At 41.1% G+C, this 18230-nt stretch overlaps 1 long non-coding RNA gene across 1 annotated transcript; it reads left to right on the forward strand.

Moving 5' to 3' along the window:
* Positions 1 to 30: 30 nt before the first annotated feature.
* On the forward strand, positions 31 to 8267 carry LOC114145164 (uncharacterized). The gene is made up of 3 exons (XR_003595623.1): positions 31 to 142; positions 7899 to 8080; positions 8193 to 8267. It is a non-coding gene; the product is annotated as an uncharacterized LOC114145164 (long non-coding RNA).
* The last annotated feature ends 9963 nt before the right edge of the window (positions 8268 to 18230 follow it).

Below are 18230 nucleotides of genomic sequence, written 5' to 3' on the forward strand. Positions count from 1 at the left end.
TTGAACCGTTGGGAAGTCAACAAGTGGATGCGCAGGTCCAGCCGAGCAGCTCTGGTCGCACGTCCGCCCCAGCGGGGGTTTAAGAAGAGCAGGAGTCTCCTTATCAGTGGTGCTGTTTCAGTGTAACTCACTAAAGGTCAAGGTATGAGCAAAGTGCCTGTCTGCGTGGGGGTGACCCAACAGGAGCCTATCACTAGCACTAAATGGTTACACACGAAGCACCCTTGGATTGTTTGAATTATTTCAGCCCAATAACATAATAAAAACAAATGCATTATTGTAATCAACAAGTTACTGTATTTAAAACCACATTCAATGTGGAACATTTGCTGTTCCATTCAAATTTGCAGCACAGGTCCTAAATTAATTCTTTCTTCTTCTGTCTTTCTTTCTCCCATTCTTTGCGAAGACAAAATGCATTTTAAATCAGTCCTTTAATGTTTTCTTTAGATTGATTTCTGAACTTTGAATTCGTCACTTCAATGCATGAATATGCTTTAATTTAACCCATTTTGTTACACTTCTGGCTGTAATCTTCAGGTCGTTCTGCTCAAACCTCCACGCCAGTCTCAAATCTTTTGCAACCTCTTGGAAGTTTCCTTGCAAGATTTTCTTTTATTTGTCCCAATCTATCTTCCCATTAACTCTTAACAGCATCTCCACACCATGCGGCATCTCCCACTTTATCCATACAACCTTTTCCCACATGTTTATTCTGTCCCGTCTGCTTTTGTCACGGCGAACCGCAAATGTAACTTCTTGTGGCTTTCTTTCAACAATGAGTTTTCTTCTTGCAATTCTTCCGTACTGGTCAGGAAGAGGCGCTGCTTTTGTTTCTAAAACACAGAGTTTCAGAGGTTGCAACACCGTAAGTCATATCTGCAGCCAAGGACAGTTACAGTAGGACTGTGTTGCAACACTGAGCCTGGCAATTTAGCCATGAAAAGAAATGTTACATGAACCCTCGGTCCACGTGTGTGGTGACGATGAGGTGACTGATTATTCGAACCTGCATGATCTGCCTACATGGGAGCAGAGTCTCACATGGACTCAGCAGATGATATGTTGAGTTTTTGCTCCCTGACTAGTCTTGATTATTTTGACATCATTTTACAGTCTCTAAAAACTTGTCTGACCGCCAGTTTGTGTATTGTTAAGAGAACTTGAACTCTGGACGTTGCACATTGGGGGTTTCACGTGTGTGCAGGGTGTGAGCGATCATTCATTCTGATAAAGCTACTATATCTGCAGGGTAGAAGGCGGAAGCTCTGTTCTTATTCTAGGCTGTTGTTTTTTTTCTTTCATTTTCTTGATATAAATTAGAAGATCCTGCATGTTGCTTGACAACAACGTTTTCGTTATATTGCGTGGCAAAACATAAGATTAAAGTTTTGTGTGTTTATTTCCTTAAATTTCCAGAAATTTAAGGAATTAAAAACTAACTGGACAGGAGTATGAATTTCCCTTCGGAAATGGAAATTATTCTGTATTTTTAAGATTATTAGCATATATTAAACATTATATCTAAATATTCAGCTGTAAATGAATGCTAGTGTGTAGGACAAACCAATGGTGACCTTTACAGACATGTCAAACCTCAATTGACCCATACAGTATGTACAAAACATGTACCCCTGAAAAAATGTATATTGCTAAAGAATGTACAAAAATGCTGTGACAGTACTTTATTTTACTAAGATGTATAAAAAGTTGGGATGGTGATTTTTTTTTAATGTTTTACTCATCCTGTCAATTTGAAGCTGCAAAGGAAATATTAAAATTCTCGAATTCAGTATTCCGATACATGTCTCTGTGCTCTGCTGACAAGAATGAAAACAAGCAGGGATTCGTTTCCTTGCTCTCAGGCAGCCTTGTATTAAAACCAGACAGCGCGCTGCGGAGGAATCATAGTGCGGAACCAGGAGGCTGCTGTCTGTGAACACATTTCAGTGATGCATCCCACATACTAAATTAAAAGCAAAAGGGAGAAATAAGAAGGACGGGTATGATGCTGGTCCCTCGGAGACCAAGCCGTTTGAGGAAATTCCTGGTTGTCTCACATGGTTTCCGCATGAAGTGGATCCATTTGGCCGCGGGTGAACTCACAGACCGCTTTTTTCCTCAAATCAAACTTCTTCTTCTGCCAAATGGATAAACCTGAATGGCCTCTATGAAACCACTCTTGTTTCTCTGGGCTCTTACCGATTAGCCAAACACACCCTTCTTGGTGGGAACGTAGACTTTACAGGGACTTTTATAAGCACAGGTGCTCCCAAAGACTATAACTACAGATTTCATTAGAATACTAGGTTTATTTGTGAGATTAAAAGTACCTTTTGAAACCTGACAACCGTTAAGCAGGTATTAAGCATACTTTTCGTCAAGGCTACATTTCTGTATTGACAATTCCTTTTTATTGGTCTGATGTAACATTCTAATTTTAAGCATCATGTTTTCATTGAGCATAAACGGAAAATCATCAGAATTAACAGAAATAAAGTCCATCTGTAGTGCAGTTAATCTACATACGGTAATGTGTTTCACTCAGTGACAAAGTTCTAGAAACAAACGGACTTTTCAATAATATCCTAATTTATTGAATGGGTCTGTGATGCACAAACATTTAGTCGTGTAAACAGTAAATGTTTATCTAGCCAAAGGTTTTAGAAATCACAACATGATTTAAAAACTGTATGTTTTCACTCTGTTTTCTGTCTTATCAGTGAATTACATTGGTACTGAGAAGCAAAAATGAAGCACATTAGAGGAACGTTGAAACCAGTCAAGCCTAGAAAGCATACATCCACCGTTTTGAATTTGTATTGTGTGTGAGGTGAAGGATGTGCAGCATGGAGACGAGGTTCACCACACACTTTGCTGTGATGTTTAGTTTGAAGTTTTTCCGACATTTCAGGAACAGCTGAGCATCTGGGAATGAACTTTCAATTCTTGATGGGCGTGCCCGGTTAGACAGATACTTATTAGGCGATTTCATCAGAAAGTAGGTCGGTAAGGTGGAGCTACTCCGAGAACTTAGTTTGAATCTTTATCAGACTGAGCACTTTCATAGCGTAGCATAGGATTCAGTTATGTTGTTCTCTGCAACTTTAGAGTTTCACTTTGTGCCTTGGAGTTGTCTTCAACAGAATCCAGGCTACGTCCACACAGCAGGTCTTGATGCTCAATTTTGCTGCAGTCATATTTTTTATCGCCTACGCCTTCATACTACTAACGCGACTGCAGTGAGACTTCTGCATGAACGGTTTACGTCCCCGAAGTGACCTGCATTCTCAGAAGAAGAACATTGACACCACACTTCAGCGCACTATTTACAGAATAATGGATGGAGCCGTTCATGAATCGATTTTAAAATTTAGTCAGCAATGAGAGCCAACAGTATTGTCACAAAATCATAAGAACACAAAGAAAGTGAATAAAAAGGAAGCACAGTTGATCGCACGACGGCCTTAATCAACTTAAAAATCTGTTTGCACGTATGGTCAGAGCCACGAGGGGCGGGACTGCGACGTGATGCACTTCGGCGACACAGACTTCTTTCATGATTTCATAATTATGAAAGATTTTGAGCCGTTGTTTACGTCATGATTTAACGCGTCTGGCTTCTGCTGGTGCAAAGTTACGACATGTTTCAATGACATAAAGTCCGGATAAAATACAACATGACCATTCGGAATGCAGATGCTTTGAAAAACTAACCGATATGTAGAGTTATATACTTGAGGCAACTTATCTTATCAGACCATCAAAAAGCAAAGCAGACATTTACTAGTGTTATCTGGTCTTAAATTCAGCATACACCACCCTATATGAACAACAAAAATATATATTGTGGTTGGCTATTGAATATATAATCCTCATGCATTCAAACTGTGGAAACAATGCGCACTGACTGACCAGCAGCGAGGGTGTGCACGCCTTCAATAGCACCACGCTTTGGTAGGCCGTTTCTCTACGGCAGCCAACGAAGGAATACATCTGCAATGATTTTAGAAGCACAATTATTGTTGTCGGTCAGTCTTGGAAGGGTTTTGAGGCCACTCTCGAAATATTTGGAATCGATTGTTCTACAGCGGGGAGGAGGGAAGCATGAATGGAAAACACTGAAAACAGATTCCAATCTTTCCAAGAGTGGACGTCTCCATTAGCCCCCCTCTCCCTAAACTGAAGAGTTCAGATTTCAGAGGTTGCAGTTAGCATGCTGCATATTAAGATTGTGAAAGTACATGTTGGAAAATGAGTACTGTTTTTGCTTTTTGTGGTTTTGCCGACACAAAGCTTTTTCTGTGTTTAAATAACCCGACACTGTGGCTCAGGCTTGTGAAGATGAGGAAAAATGTCCTTCACACAGATATTTGCTCATAACTCTCACAGTTAGAAAATAAAATAAAATCTAAACAAACACAGCGTTTCAACGTGATCACCTCACAGCAACAGTCGGTCACGATAGGGGGGAATCCAGGGGTGGAGAGTTGCTATTCTGGATCTGAGCGTGTCGTGTGATCGGATCGTCTTTTGCAAAGTAATCCAGAGGTAAATATGAGATCATCTGTTTGCCAGCTGAGGTTCAGCCGTGTCAGGCCAGAATGAACCCAAACACTGCAGCCATTTTGCAACAGAGTGGCTAAAAATAGACAACAATCAAAATAATGCTACTATGTCCCAAAATCCAAAACGAAATGCTTGGAGATAATCTAAAGAAATCTGGATGTTACGAAAGTATTCGTACTACTTACACAACAAACCTCAGTGTATTTTAATGGGATTGTATCTGTTGGAGCAAAATACACCAGTGCATGACTGTTAAGCAGAAGATTAAATGAAATGCTTTTCAATTTTTTCTTTTTACATTTTTTTTACTCTGAAAGATTTGTGTATTTGAACCAACCCCAATCAGTCTGATACTCCTAAATAAAATTAAGTTTAATTAAATGAGTTCAGAAGTCGCATAATTAGTGGAGTCCACCTGAGTGTGATTTAACTAGAGGCTAGAAAGCAACTACGGCTGAGGGTTTACCTTCTGCCAGGAGAACAACCAGAAATGAACTGCCAGAGCGAAAGTGGCCTAGTAAAAGTCCACGTGGGAAGACATGAAAGTTGGCATTCCACTTTCTCTATTTAAACTGACGTGAGCAATCTCTTGGGGTGCAAAGTTGGTGGCGGCAAACCCCTAAATACTTGCAGCTGTAACCGTAGCTAATTTCTTTCAGTAACCTTCGCCCTCTTTCGCGTCTATGCGACCACTTTGTATTGGGGATGTCAAATAAAATCCAAGTAAGATGCATGAAAGTTTGTGGCTGTAATGCAGCGAAACATTAAAAAGTTCAAAGGGTACAACTAATTAAAAATGCTCCGTGAACAAGCATCTATAAAGTTGAATCAGATTCAATCTGGGGTTAAGAAGTCTCTCAAGTCTGAGGTCTTGCTGCTGACAAGTGAATAAGTAATGTGGTGTGATATTTTCTCAAACGTAGTTTTTCTACATTAGTAGGAAATCTTATTCCTAATTTGTGTACTTTGTAAAGTCGAAACACGACAAAATCAGCCACTGGCAGTGCAGGAAACCAAGACTACTGCAACTCTATTGAGAGTGTACATAATTGATACAATTCACCAATTCTTGTAATTTAGATAAAAGCAAAGTTCTAGTCTGATTAACAAGCTAAATGTAAGCCAGGAAAGATTTTTTTTTTAAACAAAAACAAAGTGAAATTGGCAACAGCTCAGCATTTGATTCTGATCAGCGTGACCAGTCGAGGTGCTTCCATACACAACCGCATCCCTCTCAGTCAGCTTGTTTATCACGCTTTCTCGGCGTGTTTAAATAAGTAATCGGAACGATTAACGTCTGCCGTCTGTTTCTGTGCGAAGAGGACGGGAAGTTGTTTCTGAGCTTTTCAGGCAGGGGGCCAGCTGGCAGGAGGATGGCATGAGGAATGCAAGAGAGCTTGGGACGCCGCGCCATCAGCCCGCCAACTGGAGCTCATCACACTCCTCCACCCGGACGGCGATGTTGGGAAGTGCTTATTGTTAATCTGAAAGAGCAGGGTCTGGTTATGAAACTGTGATTATGATTACCAATAAATTTTACATTTCTTTGTTGTTGTTTTTTTTCCTTTTTTTAAGCTTGAGTTGGAAAAATGCAGGAACAAGCAGCAGAAGCCCCACATAATCCTCAGCTCCAGGAAACATAACAAGCTCTTAGTCCAAAAAAAAAAAAAAAAAGCTTTGTCCGTTCCACATTTTGTTCATTTTATGCCCCTGCAATCTGCTCTCAATGTCTCAGTGCCACATTCGCAAAGCAAATAGAGCTAATTCTGCCTGTCAAGTTCAGCAAGTGTGACAAATTAGATTTCTTTTAGCATCAGATCGAAGTTCTTTTTTCACAATGTAAGTATGACCGCCCCCTGCATAAAACCTGTAGGAATCACAAGACGATGCATCTAAAATGAATAAGCTATGGGATGGTTTTAAAGCGTCACTACTGTACAGACTTTTTAACAAATGCAAAGGATGGAGTAAAACCTTCTACAGATTAAAGGGGCAGTTTTACATAAATTTGACTCTTTTAAATAATGACATAATATGTAGATTCCTCATCAAAAACATACCTAGAGTGTTGCCTTGATTCTTTCATCCATGTCTGAGAAATCCTTTAATCTCCCATGGCAGCCATTCAGCTGTTCAAAAAGCCTGGGAGGACCTAGCTCCGCCTTCGAGGACGAAGCTCCTCCTCGGAGCCCTCCCACACCACTCCCCCACTCAGCTCCTTCAGACTAGCCACCAGCATTTAGCAGACACCTAATGGAACTGAACATCTGCTGAGCTCATTACATGAGCTACTTCTCAGTGGTAAAGGGTTAATAGTGGAGTTGTGATGACTTTCTGAAGGTGGAGTTTTAGAGCGAGCAGGAGTTTTTAAAGAGACAGAGGCCCATTTTCAAGGCATTAAATTACAAAGTTAAATTTCTAATAAGTCATATTTGACATATGCAGCATTTTTATATCAACTGAAAGTAACATAGTTGCTTAATTGTGCTATACAATGGCACTATGTGCCTAGAAAATACATAATACTGCCCCTTTAAACTATCCTTTTGTGATAAATATAAATCCAGACTACATTGTGATCAAGTAAATGTGACAGCAATAACGCAGAGTCGTGCAGCTCATCTTCTTAAGGTCTCTTAACATTTTATGAGACCAATTAAACCAGGTGTTCAGGAGACCTAACCACCTGTTAGGCCATGTTAATAACATACATGCAGCATCTCCAGGATGAAACTTCCTCAGTTTACATTTCACATCCATACATACCCAGCTGTCCCCACTTTCCCCCGACCCTGTGAGTGTTTTTCCTTTTGTCCCCCTTGGGGATTTTTTGGGCCCGGAAGAGAAGCAGGCAGCAGACAAAGGCAAATACAATTACCGAGAATGGAATCGCACACAAACACGTGGGGCTTTTTCTCCTCTTAGCACCGTCTCATTCGCTGCACTCTGACAGCAGCAAACTTCCTGTGCAGTAGCCGATGGTAATGGACTCACAAACATGCTCATTAAAGGCAATTACAGCTAGCCTCTTTGGAGCTAGGAAACCATAGCTTCTGGCTGGATTGGGACATGTCAGTATAAACTGTAGAAAGATTGTTCAAATGACTCATTAGATTAAATTGAGATGTCACTTCATACAGAAGCTACAACTTTAGCTAATGTAGCTCAGCCTGTGCTATAGCTAGAGGATGTTGCATCACAAAGTGGAGGAAGTTGAACGTCAAGATCTTTTGAAACCAGGACCCAGAGTGGATCAATTTCAAAACGTCTGCTTTGAAAGATGACATTGTAGCTTAATCTCTCTCTCTGTCTCTCTTTCTATCCCACAGGCGCCTCACTCTCGCAAATAATGGTGCGTTCCAGTTGTAGTCGAGTTGCAAAGATGAACTGGAACGATTAGACAAAATCAGACTTCCTTCCGGGAGAGTGGGAGCAACTGCAACTACACCCCAGTTACGACTCGTAAGGCCAACTGTGTGTTTCAACATGGCCGCTCTTCGCGTCAACAATAGTAAGCTGTGGTGGAAACGTGTTTATTTTACAAGACACATGTAAGGGTCTAAGATCAATATGTCATGTATTTAGTCGGAATCTTTTGTTTTCTTGTCATTGTTCTTGCACAGCTGTTGCACATCTCACACGTTTCCAGTCCAGTGACCCCCGCCACAGTGTTTATGCTTTTTCTCTCAGACATCGGCGAAATCAGCAGAGTCTCTATAATATCTCCCTGATTTCCCCTCCGTGTTGCCTCTAGTGTTGCTGTGAGATTGTTTTTGTTTAGTTTAGTTTTTTTTTTTTCCTTAAATTTCTTAATAGTAACCTTTTTTTTGTTATTTTCCATCTGTACATTCTTCCCAGTTCGGAGGGTGAAATGTACCTTTTGGGTTTCTTGCATCTTGTCACGCGATACGCCCTTGATTCGAAATTATTTTTTATATTAATTTTCTTTCTTTTTTTTCCTTTTTACTTTTTATCTCCAGACATAAGCATCGACCATCATGTCAAACCAGTGCAGTGAGATTCGACCATTAGGGGCATCTGTACATTCTTTTATAATAAAATAGAAATAAAATACGGGTACAGGGCAAAATACGTAGGCTACACGTATTTTCAACCATTTTTTGTAGGTAAAGAAAGAAAGAAAAAGCTGCTACTTCAGAGGAGATAATGTAAAATAAATCATAAAAAACTCTTGATTGAAGTATTAACTCTTGTTTGAGCTCTCAACAGAGTAAATGCACAGCCTGGCATTGGGCCTGTGGTGCACCTTCAGCTGCAGCGGAGGAAGTGGGTGGATGTTTTTGCTTGGCTCCTGGGGGACACTCAAAGCCAGCAAGCCATACTTCCAAATGTACATGACTGCTCTCACTCCTTTAAGATCTCTGCTTCTCCTTTGAGTCCACGCATGACCTTCCACCCCCACCACCGAAATCAATGGGCCCTTTCACTGATTGCCCCTCATAATGACCCCCTGTTTGAGTCCAGAGTTATCGAGGGGGCTGGAAGAAGAAACAATTTCATTCTGCAACTTGTCTGTCGAGCGGCACGTTGGAGGCATAAAGTAACGATAACAAGATGGAACTTTATATTTTATTATCTTGTGAAGAGTGCTACAGTATGTGTAGTTTCAAGGCTGTTCCAAGCAGTATGTCACTTTGACAAATTAAATTTTGTTTTTAAACATATTGTTGAAACTGTCACTATGCTGTGACAGTATGGTATGAGATCAGAGCCGGTGGGGTGGGGGGCTTGGGGGTGTTAGCGCTGTCAATCACCCCTATGTACCTGAAATGGAATAAAATGGAATTAAATTTCTATTTTATTTTTTAAAACAAAAATGCATTTTTAAAAAAGTGCTCAAGATTGAGCATTTAAATGTCGACTGCGTGTATAAAGTGTATTTGTAAGCAAAACAAGCAGATTTTTTATTTTTACAATGCTATCCATTTGGTCTTTGGGGGATATTACTAAAATTACCTTACAAAGACAGTAAATATTTTTGCTCCAGAAAGGGAGACTATCATCTTTTCGTTATTATTCATTTTGAAAAGTTAAATGAATTGTGTTTAATTGTGGTGATGGTATCATTTTAAAACTGCATGCAGCTCATTTTTATAGACAACATCCTTCCAGCTAATAAGGCCTTATCCACAGAGCCAAGGGAACAAAAAAATCGTTTTTTGCGTACTTTCCTCCTTCTTTCTCAGAGATGTCCGGACAGCATGTTGGAAAATGATCACACCTCCTTCAGCCAGATCCCCTCGATGAGTCCTTCAGAGATAAATATCCCTTCTTTTTTTTTTTCTTCTCTTGTTTGTCTCCGTGTGTCTAAACAGCTTCGCCTCAAGTGGGAACACACTGCAGATCTGTTTCCTCAGCTCAACAACAGCAACAAATCGGAGGCTCTGCTTTGCTTCCTACTGCCAGGTGCTCCTCGCTGGTGTGATGAAACGTCTGCTGTATAATCTGCAAAATATATGTTTTGTGTGGAGGCTCCCGCTCAGCACAGGAAACAGATTTGCCATCAGCCGACGCTAAGTGCAAACGTTTGTTTGAAGAGGGCCTCCGAAATGGTCTGACCGCATTTTCACGGTGACGAGAGACGGAGCCGCCGTTTCTCTTTGGCTGGTTTTATGCTTTCAATCAGATTCTTAAAGCTGCAGTGTGATACTTTTATTTTAAAAGATTGTTTTTTTGTTTTTTTTTTACTAATTTGTTGAAACTGCTACTATGTCGTGACAGTATAATATGAGGCGGATAATCTGTGGAAAAATCTAGCTCCTCTGCTTTCTCCCAGGGCTAACCAGCAACAACCAATCAGAACCGGGAAGTGTCTTAGCGCTGTCAATTATGTCACTGTGCGTGCTGCTCAACCCACTCTTCGCTACTCCCCTTTAATCCCTGCTACAACAGAGCTTCTCCCTGTCAGCAGAGCCTGTCGTGAATGCTAACGCTAGTTAGCATAGCCCCCAGTGACTGCAGATAAATGGTTTTCCTGTAACAACGAGCTGTTTTTACACCATTAGCACATTTAGCAGCACGTTCACGAGTTGATTGACAGTGCCAAGACCCTCTTCCTGACTCTGGTTGTTTTTGGCTAGAGTCAGCAATAGCAGCTCAGGGAATATGTGGAGGAGATCAATCTTTTCACAAATTATCTGTCTCATATTATACTATCATGACATGGTGAGAGTTTCAATGAAAATGGAAAAAAAAAAGAAAGATTCTAAAAAAAAGTGACACTGCAGCTTTAAAGAGGTTCTAAAACTATCAGGCTGAGCATAAAGGAGAAAATATTTCCTAACCATAAAAAATTTAAATGAACTAAAGTGCATTTAAAACTCAATGCTGAAGACGTCGGCACTGAAACGTTGGCCTGTTTGTGTTGCAGACACATAAGACGGCCTTTGTGTGTCACAGAGAGGTCAGTGAAGTGAAGGAGCACTCCTATATTTAGGTCCCTGTTTAAGGAAGAAAGAAGACTGAGATCCTAAATGTCAATCCCTGCGTGTGATTTGAGGCTGCCGCGCTAACCATCACTGTACAGGAGCAAAAATTATAACCCCATCAATCACCACTGGAAACCTCAAGCGTTCAAATAGTATTCCCAGCTATCCGACGTGCAACAGGCGCTCTGCTTGTTCCCCGCATGGTGAAGGAGAGACCGGGATTAATGAACTCTGCGCTGGGTGTCTCGGGGTTGCGACGTGGAAAGATATTTTATGTTTTTATTGCAAGAAGCAATGAAAAAGGCGGTCAGCGAGAACACGGAGCGGCGCAAGAAGGATTCATGTAGCGCCTTGAGAATGGATTGGTACTCCTGGAGGCTTTTTTTTCCACAATTTTTTGCAGATTACAACCGCAACCTTCAGTGTTTTTTTGCCGTTTTTATTCAACACTGTGTCCCAAAAAAAGGAAAAACCTAGTTGTTACGGCAAAATACGCTGATCCAACATATGTAGAACCAACTGCTGCTGTAGTCAAAGTTGCAGGGGTTTCAAGGCAGGTCTCAATTTGTTTTTTACGTCAATTAACTGGATTTTTAAAATAAAAATAGCTAAAGCTAAAGATACACTTCAATTTTAAGATAAAATTTTAAGATGTGCATTTTCTTGAAGGAGCAGTATGACGTGTTTTCCAGTCACATAATATCATTTTACAGCATAATCAAGTAACTATGTTATCTTCATTTGTCATAAAAATCCTATATATGTCAAACACGACTTAAAAGGAATCTGACTTCATAATTTAGTACTTTGAAAAACTGGGTCTCTGTCTCTCTAAGTAAGTCCGGCTCTTTCCTACACTCTGCCTTTAGGAAGTCATCACAACATGGCTCCTCTATGAGCTCTTTAGCAACATTTCTCCAAGAAGAAGCTCATATAATGAGCGCAGCAGATGTGCAGTTCCACCAGGTGTTTGCCAATTGCTGCTGGCTAGTCTGAAGGAGCTGCGTGTGGGAGTCACGAGGGAGGTGTGTGCTCTGTGAGGCGGAAACTCGGAAGCTCAAAAACCACAGCACCAACTGAGGAGGAGCTTCATCCTACAAGGCGGAGCTAGGTCCAACCAGGTATTTTTGCAACGCTGAATGGTCGCCATGTGAAATTATTTTTCAAACATAAATGAAAGAATCAAGGCAACCCTCCATGTATGTTTTTGATGAGGGAACAACATACTAACATGATGTAAAGCTCAAAAACCTTGATTTTACATAATGCTGCCTCGTTTAAACAAATCGTTTAGAGTTATAAAATCTATCTTCTTTTAAAACTTCTCACCAACTTCCTCCTTCACTTGTCTGCTGTGTTCCTTTGTGATGTTGTTTATTCACTAATGAGCTCCAATATTTATAATTTATGCCAAGATTAATAATAATGCGCTACTTTGTATTGGTCCTTATTGAGCCCTGAGGGTTCAGTTTCTCCCATTTTAGACGTTTGCTTCGCTCAAGACACCTGAATCGAATAAATAGGTTATCGCCGGGTCCGTGCAGAACTTGGTTCCGTTTTGAATATCTAATTCGGCCCTTGAGAATTGGAGTTGGAAACCCCTGGTCTGATCCATGAAATTCCGGTTAAATACATTGACATTTGTGTCTAAATGACAAAAGGTTTGATGTGTGAAAGGAGCTTAGAGAATGGAGGCACACGTGTTTTAAAGGACAAATCCAAAGCTAAATTAAAAATGCACATATCTGAAATGGTTTCAACAAAATTCAGACAGACTGGTACAGACATGGCTGACTTTGTCAAACTGACAGTTCTTTTGACCCGAGTCTCCTTACTGTGTCCATCTTCGAATGAAAATCTCTGCTCTGTGGGAATTCCTTAAAGCTCTTAACCAGAGATAAAACACGGACAGCAAGCCAAATTCAGCGGTGACATCATTGTTGAACAATTTGAGAAGAGCTGACTTATAATCTTCTTTGTGTTCTTAGACTGAAAAGGCCGTGCACAAGAGACGAGAGACTCTCCTATCAAATCAGTAGCATGCTCAGAGTTTCAAATGGTTTTTACTATTTTTGTTGTAAAGAATTACTCAACGAAAACTGAATCTGGTTTCCAGAACCACAGCTTTCATGTGACCGTGCTTCTGGAGACATCGCACATTCTGCTAAAGCAAAAATATTTGCATTAGAAGCTAGAACAGTGCATGGGTTACAGGAACGTTTGGCAACAATGAGACACATGGAAGGAGTTTGTGGAGAGAACCACGGCGGGTTGGTATGGCCAGATTTTTTATTAACAAAGGTCTTCAGCGATTATTTTGAGCTGAGCCGTACTAAAGACCAGTTGGAGTCCCAATGTTCTGCACCCGATATTTCAATAAGCAGACAGAATTATTTAATGGACAATTTAGATAAGCCATGCATGCATCTGAGGCAGACCGCATAGCGTCGACATTATTCCTGGAGAAAGACGTACGATAACAAACTGGATGCTTGGCAGTAAAAAAAAAACAGCAAAAAAAACAAAGAGATAAGTTGCTTCGGTGAAACAAATTTCCCCTCTGGACTCTGTCAAAGTTTATACAACCAGATAAACATTTTAACCATTTTAAAAAGGTGTTTGAGCCACAATAGAGAGCTTTATTCAATAGTATTGGGGAGCCTCGGCGAGGGGGGTGAATTCAGAAAATGTTAGCTAGTAACATAAAATCCTACCAAGTATTTTTGGTCTACTTTCTAATGCAAATATCTCAGTGCACTTTAGTGAACTTGAAATGAGAAAGGCTAACTTACCAGTAACTTTAGATTTAGGAGCTTGTTTCAAGTCAATAATTCCTTATGATTGATGAAAAATTACTTGTTCCACTGGCAGATTTTTTTTATTTTTTGCTTATAACAAGACATTTTCCCCAATGTTACAAGTGAAATAGTCTGCCAGTTTTCATCAAAACAAGCTCCTATATCTTGCTGAAAAGTTCCTTGAAAGTTATTTTAGTCTTTTCCCCGAGTGCACAAAGATATTTACACTAGAAACTAAACTACCGTAGTTTTTGCAGTGCCATGCCAGTAATTGAACCAGGAACTGCACTGACTGCTGCGACTTCTATATTTGGTGTGCCTGCTCTACCAGTGAGCCATGTGGCACCTCTGTAGCAACTTCTGACTGCTGAGTGTGCACGGAAACTAATTTACTAAAGCCAGCTAATTGGCTCAATTTGTGTGCCTCTTGTGATGTCATTAAACCGAGTACGAACAAAGCAGAGTTGCAGTTTATTTTTTTATTTCAGTCTTTCACTTCACCGCGCATTTTAAAAACATTGCGTCTTCTGAAATCCTGCAGAAGAATTTCATGACCCAGCCAGTTTTATTTTATTTTTTTATTGTGGGCGTACATTTGTCAGTGAAAGAAGAAAAAAAAAAACCTCAACACTGCAGAGAGCATCTTACTCTGACATGTCTTCACAAGTCCATCTCTCAGCAGGACTGTGGCTGCCTGTTCACTTGCCACATTAGATTGAAAAGCGCTCATGTGACCCTCAGTCCGCCTTTCATCACATACACTCCCGTCTCTCAAAGCTGGTACGGTACAGCCAGTTTACCCAAATATTTACTGTACAAAAAAAAAAAAAAAAAAAAAAAAGGGTGACAAATTGAACGTAGAGCTGAGCGGGACCTTTAACCAACTGTCTCGCTGCTGTTTATACAGTATCTGACCTGTGTTTATTATGCGGACCGTGTTAACGCCGCTGTGAGGCGGAGAGCGGATCTGTCAGATCAATGGCCGCCTGTTTGGCACACATCGGCACTGAGAGATTCATTCAGCTGTCAAAATAAAGCCAGAGGAGTTAAATTGTGGGTCGGCGGAGACGGGGCGGATTAGTGAGGTGTGGAGATATTTATGAAAAAGAGAGAGAGAGAGCACTCAGAGTAGCTCTTACGGTGGAGGAAAAGATTTGGTGCACCTTGAATTTGCCTAAAATAAGTCAATTGGAACATAGGAGAACCCTGATAAGGTATGAATCTGAGCACTGCGTCAGTAGACCTCTCGGTTTGCTGTTTTGTTCCAAATCAACTAATAAGAGTTTTTAAAATTACACTTAAAAACTTTTGCTAATGTAGGTTTCGGTCAAATTTGTACCGATTCAGTTCTGGATTGATTTAACACTACAGGGTGACTGGGTCGTGGGACTGAAACTGCATGCTGAGTTAATTTCTGGGTCAAAGTGAACAGATTAACTTTTACTGGCTCGGTGGTGGCAGTGGCGCACAACCTCACCTCCGTGACAAAGGCCTGGTTCACGCGGCAAGATTCTAAACCTGTCGACCGATTTTCAGAACTTCAGAAATCTCACACGACAATAAAAAAGTAAAATCTTAGGTATAACAGGTTTGGATGTGCTGTGAGGCCACGTGACAGGAGCGATGCACCACACACTGAACCGATTTTCTCTCACTAACATTCAGAAGGCGGATGAAAAATCTCGCAAAACATTTCAAAATGATAGTGCGGTGCTAGAGGATGTTATTTCACTGGCTGCTTTCACACCCCGCAGCCAAACCATAATGCTGCAGATTCCTGTTGTCTACCGATCCACAGGTGGTCGGCCCAATCTCTATTTGGTGTTACTAAATGTGACGCGGTGTGGAATCTTCCGAGACACGGCTGTTTCTGATTTGCCGATAGATTGTAAACCGATCCTCCACTTGGGGGACGGGGGGAATTTGTGGCACTATATTTACAAGCTGTAATTCCTGAAATAAATGAGAAATCTTGCATCCTGCATGCAGGTTGTGTGTGGGTTCTCCCTCTGTAGAGATATTTTTTAAACAGTCAAGGACTGTATGGTAGCTAATTTGGGATTAGCTCTCTGGGGTTGGGATCCAGAGGTAATAGGGAGGCACTCGACTAATTGGGGCCAAAACTGGAACAGTCTAACATTGTCAAACTGTTGCTAATTTGGGATTAGCACTCTGGTGTTGGGATGCAGTGATCTGGTTGAGGACCAGCTTCTTTACTATTCTTTTAGAATTGCACAAATGTGAGCTCAGAGTAAACAAACATGGCCGACTGGGAAGAAGAAAGAGCGATAGTTTATGGACTATGCTTAACAGAGAAAAAAACAATATTTGACATCTCTGATATTCATCGGACTTTCTGGTGCTTTGTCTTCTGTATTTAGAATCTCACCTTAGGTTTTTGTCACCACAGTTTCCGATCAGCGATGCGTCACGTGCAACACCACACACGCTGCGATATTGGGCCAAGGCAATCCAACATGGTGAATATCTACAGTTTTAGGAATGTTAGGGCTAAACTTCCCAAACATCTCTGCAGACCCCACACGTCCTGGACACAAACAGTTTAGACTTTTACCTATAGAGCAGTACTTGCAAACACAGTCACTACAGAGAGTCTCTTCCCTCTCTGGTAGTCTGTCTGATGAACACCATGAACACAATACAGCTACAGCAGTCGGCTACGCCACTGTGAAATAAAATAGGCGTACTACACCATAACAACTTGTCTCTTTCTTTTCTTCTCCTTGTATATAAAACAGCCATACATACCTGCAGATACATATATTCAACATTTGCTACTTTATTTTATTTCCTCTAAAGTTTATTTTTTTGTGTTTGTATGCTGCAAGTCCCTGAAAGTGAAGTAAAAAGTCATTGTGCGCACAATCTTTGCCAATAAAGTTGATTCTGAATGGTACCATTGGAGTTACCATTGGTAACTCTAGCTACCATTGGTTTCAGCTTCTCTGTGAACAAAGTGGTTCACCAGGGTGAACTGAAGTCATCAGGACAACCCAGACTTTCACATTAGAACACAGCATTGTGTTCTCCTCAACATGGCATCCTGTCAAGATGGACAAGGCTCTGCCTTTCCCTCCTCCAATTCAACAAACCGGGTCAGAATATTTGGCTAGATCTACCCGATTTCTGTCCCAACAGCCAAGAAGCTTCTAGAGTCGACCTGAACCAACAGGCCTCAACCATGTCAAAGGAGAACCTCCAAAAGGGAGCAGAACGGGATGGACGGATGGACGAGAGCCACTTCCAATTTGACTCGTATCAACTGAGTTTCTTTATGCGGCTTTCTGATAATTCCTTGCCAGCTGTGATTGACGGCGATTCCGAAACGTCAGAGATTTTTGAAGTTTTTACAGCCATCTTCAGCCTAAATGACTTCAGCCCTGTGATCTCGGTGTTCTTTCTTTTAGCACTTCTTTCCCCGTGACATAAATCAGCCGACGCATGCCGCCTGTAAATCCCCTCGATGATTAACTGCTCACTTCAAGGAAAAGTCTGCCACAGCTAATTCAGACATTTGTTTTGCCACATGCAGCAAGAGCTCTGCGAGGTTCTCGGCGGTGCGGCGGGCGTGTGTGTGTGTGTGTGTGTGTGTGTGTGTGCGTGTGTGTGCGCGCGCGAACGACTTGGCACCGCGATTCTGTATGTGGGCTGGGCACGAGGGCGAAAAGAGTTGTAAAGCGTGTGTTAGAAAGTTTCTTGAGTAGGAAAGAAAAATACAGTTTGGAAAACACAAAGAAACAGCTGTCGGAAAGGCGGCCAATGGTTGACGGAGGTTGAGTTCAGCTTGGGTTATGCTATAATGCAATTTAAAGGAGGCGGGCGGTCGACAATGTAGTTCGCTCCATTGTGGGCTTTGATACAAACTGTGAAATTTCCAACTCTGCAAACCTCAGGGTCTAGTTAAAGCATCCAACCCCCCTGAACGTTTTAGCTATTTTGTCCAATCTTTTAAAAGAATTCTACAGGCTAGAACAGACACAAATAAAAGTATAGTTGTGACACATGGTTTTAAATTTTTTCTTTAAAATAAAATGAAATAAAAATCTAAAAATGTGTGGCTTGCGTTCGGTTCACTCGCAGCAAACATGTGGAAGGATGTGCACTGAGTCAGGAAAGGTCAAAATGGAGTACGGGCCACGTGACAATGAACACTAAAAGAAGAAAGCTAAATAAAAATAATTTAAAAAAAAAAACAGGCAGAAAGACGCGGGAAACACTCAGCAATTCAGATTCACCTCAGTCCCGTCTCTGACAGGCACTTACTTGTGTGTGTTTTCATTGGCCAGTGACTCAGTTCTCCTAAAAACTAAAGGTATGTTTCATTAGCAACGAGCAGCAACAAGGACCACACCCATACAGGACATGGGTGTGGTCATGTCCCATTGCCTCCGGA

The sequence above is a fragment of the Xiphophorus couchianus genome, chromosome 5 (assembly GCF_001444195.1).
Source record: "Xiphophorus couchianus chromosome 5, X_couchianus-1.0, whole genome shotgun sequence".
NCBI classification, from domain to species: domain Eukaryota; kingdom Metazoa; phylum Chordata; class Actinopteri; order Cyprinodontiformes; family Poeciliidae; genus Xiphophorus; species Xiphophorus couchianus.